Source organism: Callithrix jacchus, chromosome 1, assembly GCF_049354715.1.
Source record: "Callithrix jacchus isolate 240 chromosome 1, calJac240_pri, whole genome shotgun sequence".
NCBI classification, from domain to species: Eukaryota; Metazoa; Chordata; class Mammalia; order Primates; family Cebidae; genus Callithrix; species Callithrix jacchus.
In genome coordinates, this window is record NC_133502.1 from 15,273,860 (window position 1) to 15,284,634 (window position 10,775).

At 42.1% G+C, this 10,775-nt stretch overlaps 1 pseudogene across 1 annotated transcript; it reads left to right on the forward strand.

Annotated features, from left to right (window-relative positions):
• The first annotated feature begins 9,517 nt into the window (after nucleotides 1–9,517).
• On the forward strand, nucleotides 9,518–10,361 carry LOC100409300 (small ribosomal subunit protein eS6 pseudogene; annotated as a pseudogene). The gene has a single exon (XR_086679.7). The product of XR_086679.7 is annotated as a small ribosomal subunit protein eS6 pseudogene (transcript).
• The last annotated feature ends 414 nt before the right edge of the window (nucleotides 10,362–10,775 follow it).

Here is a 10,775-nt window from a genome sequence, read left to right on the forward strand (position 1 = left end):
TTGTGCCGTTGCCTCTCAGAAGTCAACAGATTTGCTTTTGAGCTCTTTACCCTGCTCCACTGTGGTTTATTTACTGGTTCCTCTGCCAACAGCACATTTGATTATTATTCTTATGGCTTTGTAGCATGTCTTCATATCACAGTGAACCTCGTCATATCTCCTTTCAAAGGCCCATGAATCCACATCTATTTCAATGATGCAGACTTCTTCATACGTTTTTGCCTGACATTTGGCTGTAAGTCATTTGCAGGAAGAAGAGAATATGAAGTCAGGCAAGTTGTAACTAGGCCATTCTCACTGGATGTCGTTTAGCTATTATTCTCTCTTTTTTTCTTTTTTATTTCTTTCTTTCTTTCTTTTCTTTTCTTTCTTTTTTTTTTTTTTGAGAGAGGGTCTCAGTCTATTGCCTAGGTTGGAGTGCAGTGGCATTATCATGGCTCACTGCAGCCTCAACCTTCCCGGGCTCAGGTGATCCTCCTACCTCAGCCTCCCGAGCAGCTGGGCCCATAGGCATGTACCACTGTGCCCAACTAATTTTTGTGTTTTTCAATAGAGACAGGATTTTGCCATATTGGCCAGGCAGGTCTCAAACTCCTGAGCTCAAGTGATCTGCCCACCTCAGCCTCCCATACTGTTACTTGAATACCTGCTGAATCAGGACTCTTGATTAAAAGAGCCAAAAACCAAATTAAATGTCCTTAATTTGAAAAATACATGCATATTAGTTCAGGCAGCTGGGAAGTTGTTTGATCAAAGAGTTCAAATAATATCCCTAAGGCTCTCTCTCTCTCCTCTCTTTCTTCATCTCTCAACTTTGCTTTTCTCTGTATGAGCTTCATTCTCAGGCAATCTCTCTCCCCAGAGCAGCCTAGATGATAATACTATGAGGCTTACCATGACCTTACTACTCTTGATAGCAGATGTAAAGACCCCTTTCTCACCAAACATTCATATCCATCTCCCCAAAATGGACTCTGATTGCTTGGTTGGGTCATGTGCCCATGCCTGAATCCATTATGGTAGCACACAAGTTGGACATGAAAATTACAACCCCACCAACCAGCAGAGTGCCATTCTCAACTGGAAAGATGCTGAGAAGACCAAACGCCCACTGACATCCACCCCACTGCCCACCTGCTCAGTCCTTACAACCCTGAGGGCGGATACAGGGGCAGGTACTGAGGCTCAGAGAGTTTAAATTACTCAGAAAAGGCCCTCACCCTGTAAGAGACCTAGCCAGAATCAGCAGCCAGGTCTACTTGAGAACCAGAGCCCTTTCCACTATACGACACTACCATTAGATTAAACTGCTCCAAACCCTGGATGACACAAACTAAATTCATTATTTTTCTAAAATCATCTCCAAAGTTCAAATTCTCCAAAAGTTATCACCATTTCCTTGGTTTCCTGAGTGTGAAAAGTTAGTGTTGTCTTAGCATTTTCCTTCTTTCTTCAGCCAATCTTTTGTCAATTTCTTTCCTCTTCCCATTCTTTCCCGTATCCACAATCTCCACATTACCTGACATCTGGATCATGATCTTATCTGTTCCCTACTGCAATCTATCCTCTGCACGGCCACACAGTAAACTCCCTACAGTACAAGTATTAAAAGAATTAGCCGGGCACAGTGGCTCACTGCCGTAATCTCAGCACTTTGGGAGGCCGAGGTGGGCAGATCACTTGAGGTCAGGAATTTGAGAACAGCCTGGCCAACCTGGCAAAACCCTGTCTTTACTAAAAATACAAAAATTAACTGGTTATGGTGGTGTGTGCTTGTAATCCCAGCTATTCAGGAGGCTAAGGCTGGAGGATCACTTGAACCTGGGAGGCGGAGGTTGCAAGTGAGCCAAGATGGCACCACTGCACTCCAGCCTGGGCGACAGAGTGAGACTCCATTTCAGAATAAAAATAAAAATAATAACTGTAAGGGTTATTGTCTTGTGAGGTTTATTGCCGAGTTTAAAATGAGGAAACTGAGGCCAGCACACAAGAAAATTAAATGCCAATTTATTTAACTCCCAGACGAGGTTCTGTGGTCCTGGGGAAAGGGGCCAGAGAAGTCTTGCCTGACTTCTCTGTGGTGTGGGGTTTTATAGGGAGTGAGGGCGTTCTAATTGGCTGTGAAGAAACAGGACATGGATGGGGCGAGCTGCTATTGGTAGGTAGGCGGGGTTTTGCAACAGTGGGCTAGGTGCTGAGTTTAGTGTTGAGTGCAGATTCTGCTGCGGAGTGCAGAAGTGGGCGTGTGTTGAGTGCAGATTCTGGTGACTTGGTTTTAGTTTTTAGGGATGGGCATGTCCGAGCTCCCGGCGAGGCAACCGGCCTTACAATAATAATTTATTATTTTTACTTAAAAGTATGTATTCATTTGTATTACCGTAACAATGCAGCAATGTGGAGCATTCCAAAACTCCGGGGCTTAACACAATAGGTATTTATTGCTGCTGATGCCTTCATGAGGCTGCTGCGGTTTGGCTGATCTGGGCTGGGCTGGGCTGCAGGCTCCGCAGCAGGCTGGGCAGCTGAGGAAGCTCTGTTTCACTGCAGGGCAACCTGTCTCCATCACCGGCTCTGCTAGAGAGAGCATGCTCTTCTCCCAGCGATGGCCTCAGGCTGCTCTTGGAGATGGCACATAGTCACTGGCAGAGCTCAAAGTCAAGGGACAAGGAGGTATATTCTGCCCACACTGAGCTCATGACAAGGATGTGAAAGCAGAGAAGAGGGAAGAATTGGAGCCTTCAATTCAATCCACCACAGAGAAAGTCAAGGCTCACCTCCACTGCCTGGATTTTGAGGTCTTCCACTGTCTGGCCTCACCTCATCTTTCCAACTCAAACCCCTCCCTTCAGGACTTCAGGTTGTCACGAACCTTGGGGATCTTATAGAAGTCGGACAGGATCGGGCAGTTCCAGACTGTGAGCTATGATCCAGCAGTGGGCCCAACTTCGCCTGGCCTCTGCTTTCCCACCACACAAGGAAGAGGGAAGACTTTTCTGGGCCCATTTGTTATTGGTAGTTGTTACAAAATAAACAAGGGTTAAACAATTTCTCCTCTAGGAAATAAACCGAGCCAGGAATCCTCTTTGTGAATTTTTTCTTTTTTGGCTCTTTGGGGAAAAATATCTCTAGGAATTATTTTCTCTCTAAACAATGGCAACACTTTATTTTTGTTGGCTTGACTTGGATCCTCCCCCACTTCCTTTTTTTGGATTGAAAGGTTGGCTACAGAAATGAGAAAGAGATACTTTTTTCTTCTTTTTTTGTGTGTGGTTTCTCTGGCTGGAAAATAAAAGCCCTGCCTTCTTTCTGTATTCAGTGCACTTCAAAGTCATAAAAATTTGGATAAAGTACATCAGGGTTATGGGTGTTCTAGATTTCAGTCTTTTTATAACTTCCTCCTATTTCACATTCGTTTGACCTCAGGTTAAAGGAACGCTTTTGAAAAGTATAATGATTTGATTCTAGCAATGGATGTAGCAAAAATACTGGGGTCAATAAGTTAAATTAAAAGGCTTTTTATAAAGAAGAAGAAGAAAAAGAAGAAGCAAAAACTACATTTTGCAAACTTTAAGCTTAAGACTGCATGACAGTGGAAGAATTTCCCAGCTATATTCTTATAAAGAAAGTATGCTGTGAAAATATTTTTCAAAGTTTACCAGAGTAAAAAAGTTTGAATTAAAGGAAACGAACTTCATAATCCTCTGAACTTATTTTCCCAGCTTACATAGGCACTTTCTGGAGATTTGCTTTTAGTATTTTTCCATATGTATTTTGTTTCTTTTCTTTCCCACAAACATCTGAATATTCTGGTGGGTATTGGGGTTTTACAGTATTGCCTGAATATGTGTTTCAGTAATTTATTGAGAGGAGAAAAGCAAGTCTCAAAACTGTATGTATATGTGATGTTACTTTTGCTAAGAACTACACATGTGTGTGTAGGTATCTAGCCATCATCTATCTATCTAGAGATATATAAACACATTAGTATACATAAAAATGCATAAGATATGACTATAAGGAAGAAAGAGTATGAAGTTACCTTAGGGTGTCTTTGTTTTGTTTTGTTTTTGTTTTTGTTTTTTTTGAAATGGAATCTTGCTCTGTTGTCCAGGCTGGAGTGCAATGGTGTGATCTCCACTCACTGCAGCATCTGCCTTCCAGGTTCAAGTGATTCTCTTGACTCAGCCTCCAAAGTAGCTGGAATTAGAGGCATCTGCCACACTGCCTGGCTAATTTTTGTATTTTTAGTAGAGACAGGGTTTCACCATGTTGGCCAGGCTGGTCTCAAACTCCTGACCTCAGGTGATCCACCCACCCCGGCCTCCCAAAGTGTTGGGATTACAGGTATGAGCCACCATGCCTGGCCCCAGGTATTGTTTTAGTCCGTTTTCTGTTTCTATACCAGAATACCACAAACAAATATTAATTTATAAAGAAAATAAATGCATTTCTCACAGTTCTGGAGGCTGAGAAGTCCAAGAGCATGCTGTTGGCATCTGGTGAGGGCATTTGTGCTACATCCTAGCATGGTGGAAGGGCAAGTGAGTGTGTGAGACTGAGAGGAAATGGGGATTAAACTTTGTCTTTTTTTTTTTTTTTTAAGATAGTGTCTTACTTTGTCACCCAGTCCAGAGTTAGTGGTTCACTGCACCTTGACCTCCTGGGCTCAGGCAATCCTCCCACCTCAGCCTTCCAATTAGCTGGGACTATTAAGCAGGTACCACCCTGCCTGGCTAATTTTTTAAAAAAAATTTGTAGAGACGAGGTCTCACTATGTTGCCCAGGCTGAGCTCAAATGATCCTCCCACTTTGGCCTCCCAAAGTGCTGGGATTACAGGCATGAGCCACAATACCTGGCTGAACTTCATCCTTTTATTGGGGTCCACTCTTGCAATAACAAACTCATGCCTGTGATAATGGCATCAATTCATGCATGAAGGCGGAGCCCTCATGACCTAATCATCCCCTAAAGGTCCCACCTCTTGATACCATCACAGTGGCAATGAAATTTCACTACAAGTCTTGAAGGGTGCATCCAAACCATAGCAGGTGTTAGCCTTCTCCCTAGGTGCCTACTTATTTCTACGTGTTTCAATTTGTCTATAATATACATTATTACTTATAATACTAAATGGGATTTCTTTTTAACAGAAGAAATCGATGTTTAACAGTTTTGTCTTTTTTTCCTGAGAAATTATAAAACTTCTCAGAGTCTAAGGAAATGAATAACAAAATCTCCATGTGAGGCCTTGTTTTAATGCCGGAAATCATATGGCTCGCAATATTGTTTCACTAGGCAGAAAATTAGAATGAAGAAAGATGAGAAAGCATGAGTTTAGATGCCAGTAAATGCCTTCCTGAGGCTGGCCCGAATGGATCCCCAGAGTAGAAGGACAGTATAGGCACATAGAGGTATCTGAGTCTGGAGCTTGTGTAACAGATTTCATCTGCACACATGGAAGCAGCCAAAAGACCTTCAAGATTCAGGCAGATCCTGCTACATGAGGTATTCACTTATATGTTTAGAAGTTTTTTCTTATGCAGATACTTTGAAAAATTCATTGTGATATTATGGATAAGATTAAATACTAGCAATATTATAAATCTCAGCACTTTGGGAGCCAATGCGGGAGGATCATTTGAGGCCAGGAGTTCAAGACCAGCCTGGGCAACATAGTGAGACCCCCATCTCTACAAAACATACAAAATTTAGCCAGGTGTGGTGGCATGTGTCTGTAGTCCCAGCTACTCAAGAGGCTAAGATGGGAGGATAGCTTGAGCTTTGGAGTTCAAAGCTGCAGTGGTGAGCTATGATCTCACTATTGCACTCTAGTCTGGGCAACAATGAGACCCTGTCTCAAAAAAAAAAAAGAAAGAAATACTAGCAATATGCATAGGTTTAGATTTTGTCATATAGCTTTTTTTTTTTTTTAAAGAAATGAGGTCTCGCTATGTGGCCCAAGCTGAACTTGAATTCCTGGGCTCAAGTGATTCTCCCACCTCAGCCTCCCATGTATCTGGGAATACAGATGTACACCACCGTGCCTGGCTGACATTTTATTTTTTATAAATGCAAAAGAATTACAGATCTGATTTTTAAAAATCTCTATGTGGGTTTTCCAAATGTTGTCTAACAAAATTCACATATCTGAGAACATTTCACTGGAGCAATTACGGTAGTTTATGAATGAGGCAATCCGACAAACATTTTCAAGAATTTATTATGTATGAGCCACTGTACCTGTTGCTGTGAATGCAGAGATGAATGAAGAAATGGACTTTGCCTCAAAGAGGAGTTTCTTGCACCTTATCACGGAGACAAGTTTAAGATTTGCTTTGTTATTTTACTTAAATAATTCTTAGAACAACAAATAAAAACAAGGGAGGGGCACTAGCAAATCCCAGCCACATCAACAATTATGAGGCTCCTTTGTTGGGTGGACCATGTTGCAATCCTGGATCAAGGTAGTTTATGTCATTGTGGGCAGCGATGCAAAGGTTTAGCAAATGGGGATTAAGGAACAGCTCAGAGCAATTAGATCACATAAAGTCCCAAATGTCTACTTTATCAGGATGAATACAAGTTTGGCTCCTGTGGCTAGAAGAAAAAAATAAAAAGCAATGCACATATTACTTACAAGCAAACCTGGGGGCATGCCATCTATTATCAGCAATAAACAGATTTGATTCTTTTCTAAATGAGATTGTCAGGGCCCAGGGGATTTGTCAGTGTCCTGATAATCCTCAAATCATCTGCCTGCCCTACCGTGGTCATAGGAAATTGTTGGTAATAAGGCTGGTTAACAATCTTCTTGTCTGGTGCATTAAAGATAATTCCACAAACCCAGAGGGTCTTAGCCAAGCAGCCTTCTTTATATGGTTCAACATTACGCGTCTTACCAAGCATCACCTCTGCAGAGGCTGCCGGCTCTCTGTCAACTGCAAGTCACTGGGCCCCCTACCCTGTGCAAAACACAGGCTGGACTTGGGGAGTTTTTAATCTAGTATGGGATATGGAACCAACACAAAACTCAGTTGCCACAAAGATGTGTCAAGGGCCCTGGGTCAGGTCCAGCTAATGACCCTCAGCTTCAGGGAGGAGAGACCGAAGTTTCTGTTTTCTTCCTTTCACTTTATTGTTCATGGTGTTCAAAATTTGGCATTTTGAGTAAGTCATATGTGAAGTGGCTCAAACATTTTTAAATGACAAAAACAGGATGCTTTGAAAATCTTCTTCCTATCTGTTTCTTCTTTTGCTTCACTCCTACTTCCCTGACAGGTAATCCCTGTTATCAGCACTATTTTATCCTTTCAGAGTTAAAAAAAAAAAAAAAAAAAAGATAAGTGCAGGAAAATATGAATGAGCCTTGAAGACATTATGCTAAGTAAAATAAACCAGTTATAAAAGAACAAATATAGTCCAGTCACATGAGGTTTCTAGAGCAGTCAAATTTGCAGAGAAGACAAAGTGGAATGGGGGTTGCCAGGGCCTGGGGGGAGTAGGAATGGGGGGTTCATGTTTAATGAACATGAACTGTTCTGAGATGATGAAAAAGTTCTGGAGGTGGATGATCATGATGTCGGCGGCCCAACAATGCGAATGTACTCAATGCTATAGCACTATGCGTCTAAAATGCTTAAAATGGTCAATTTTATTATGTACATTTACCACCATAAAAAAAGAAAACATAAAATACATTTTTATTCTATCCTCCTTCTTTTACACAGAAGATGGAATGTAATACGATTGTTCCGTGCCTTGTCTTTTTCACCTAATGATGTATCTTAGTGATCTTTCTATATTACTATGTGCAATGAATGCTTATTCCTTTTATAGTTGCATACTTTTCTGATGTGTTGTGTGCCATATTTTTAAATATTGATCCCCTGTTGATGGATGTTTTTATTTTTTCAATAATTTGCTATAAAAAATGTTGCCAGCTGGGCGCACTGGCTCATGCCTATAATCTCAGCATTTTGGGAAGCCGAGGCAGGTCAATCACAAGGTCACGAGGTCAAGCCTGCCCAAGATGGTGAAACCCTGTCTCTACTAAAACTACAAAAAGTAGCCAGGTGCGGTGGCAGGCACCTGTAATCCCAGCTATTTGAGAAGCTAAGGCAAGAGAATTGCTTGAACCTGGGGGACAGAGGTTGTAGTCAGCCAAGATGGGGTCGCTGCACTCCAGCCTGGGTGACAGAGAGACTCCATCTCAAAAAAAAAAAGATGCCATGAATCACCTTGCACATAAATTCTTTCATACATTATGATTATTTCTTTTTCAAAGGGCTGCCTAGTAGTGGCTGATATGGTTTGGCCCTATGTCCCCACCCAAATCTCATCTCAAACTGTAATCCCCACTTGTCAAGGAAGGAACCTGGTGGGAGGTAATTGGATGATGGGGGTGGTTTCCCCATTTTGTTCTGGTGATAGTGAGGGAGTTCTAAGAGATCTGATGGTTTTTGTTTTTTGAGACAGATACTTGTTCTGTTTCCAGGTGCCAGGCTGGAGTGCAGTGGCGGGATCTTGGCTCACTGCAACCTCCACCTCCCGGGTTCAAGCAATGCTCATGCCTCAGCCTCCCATGTAGCTGGGATTACAGGCACGCCCAATGACGCCCAGCTAATTTTTATATTTTTTAGTAGAGACAGGGTTTTACTATGTTGGCCAGGATGGACTCGATCTCTTGACCTCGTGATCCACCCACCTCGGCCTCCCAAAGTGCTGGGATTACAGGTGTGAGCCACCAAGCCCGGCCGATCTGATGGTTTTAAATGTGTACTTTCCCCTGTGCTCTCTCTTCTGCTGCCTTGTGAGGAAGGTGCCTGCTTCCCCTTCACCTTCTGCCATGATTGTAAGTTTCCTGAGGCCTTCCCAGTCATGCAGAACTGTGAGTCAATTAAACCTCTTGTTTATAAATTACCATTCTCAGGTAGCATCTTTATAGTAGTGTGAAAACGAACTAACAGTGACAAGACAGGAGCCTCTCCCATTGAGCTATAAGACAAAAACCAAGATTCTTAATAGATTTTTATAATGGCCATATCCTCTTTTATATCCCCAATACCTCAACTGCAAAGAGACAGCCAAGGGCTAATTTCTAAAGCTGGAAAGAACTGTGCTCCCCACCACCGCCCTTACATGTCTCATTTTACTTTATTTTTCATTTACTTTTTCAGTTCATCCTTCACAGGTCAACAGGTCTCCTTTTTAACCGCTTCTTAACACAACTAGCAAACTGGGCTGGCTTGCTCTTGCTTTTCTAATCTCATCATTTAAAACTGCATACGGATTGCAATCATTTATTTCTTCTGAGAGGTAGCCCAAAGTGTTACTGAATAATTTCTCACATTTTCATCACTAGTCAACTTCTCAGTCATTCATTCAACATATTCTTATTTAGTACCTACCGAGTCTCAGGCATCAATTCAGGCATTGAAATACAGTAGCAAACAAAGTCAATTTGGTTCCCAGCCTCATGGAAATAACAGATCATAAGCAAATGAAATGACAGCGGCCCTCTTTTCCATGGCGCCTGGAAGGCGTATAGCTGTTTCAAGATGAAGCTGAACATCTCCTTCCCAGCCACTGGCTGCCAGAAACTCATTGAAGTGGACGATGAACGCGAACTTCGTACTTTTTATGAGAAGCGATGGCGACAGAAGTTGCCGCTGACGCTCTGGGTGAAGAATGGAAGGGTTATGTGGTCCGAATCAGTGGTGGGAATGACAAACAAGGTTTCCCTATGAAGCAGGGTGTCTTGACCCATGGCCGTGTCCGCCTGCTACTGAGTAAGGGGCATTCCTGTTACAGACCAAGGAGAACTGGAGAAAGAAAGAGAAAATCAGTTCGTGGTTGCATTGTGGATGCTAATCTGAGCGTTCTCAACTTGGTTATTGTAAAAAAAGGAGAGAAGGATATTCCTGGACTAACTGATACCACCGTGCCTCGTCGCCTGGGGCCCAAAAGAGCTAGCAGAATCCGCAAACTTTTCAATCTCTCTAAAGAAGATGACGTCCGCCAGTATGTTGTAAGAAAGCCCTTAAACAAAGAAGGTAAGAAACCTAGGACCAAAGCACCCAGGATTCAGTGTCTTGTTACTCCACGTGTCCTGCAGCACAAACGGCGGCGTATTGCTCTGAAGAAGCAGCGTACTAAGAAAAACAAGGAAGAGGCCGCAGAATATGCTAAACTTTTGGCCAAGAGAATGAAGGAGGCTAAAGAGAAGTGCCAGGAACAAATTGCGAAGAGACGCAGACTTTCGTCTCTGCGAGCTTCTACTTCTAAGTCTGAATCCAGTCAGAAATAAGATTTTTTGAGTAACAAATAAATAAGATCAGACTCAAAAAAAAAAAAAAAGAAATGACAGCAATGACAATATACATAAATATATATTAATAGTATAATTTCAGGCAGAGACATGCTCTGCTTCCCTACTTTAGGGAAGAGGGTGGAGAATTTAGGGTAGAGAACTCTTTCATTTTTATATATTTTTTAAAAATTACTTAACATTTATTTTAGGTTTAGGGGTCCATATGCTGGTTTGTTATGTAGGTAAACCTATGTCATGGGAATTTGTTGAACAGATTATTTCATCACCCAGGTATTAAACCTAGGACACATTATTTTCCTGATCCTCTCCCTCTTCTACCCTCCACCCTCAAGTAGGCCCCAGCATCTGTTGTTCCCCTCTGTGTGTCCATGAGTTCTCATCATGTAGCTCACACTTTTAAGTGAGAATATGTGGTGTTTGGTTTTTCTCTGTTTCTCTGTTTTC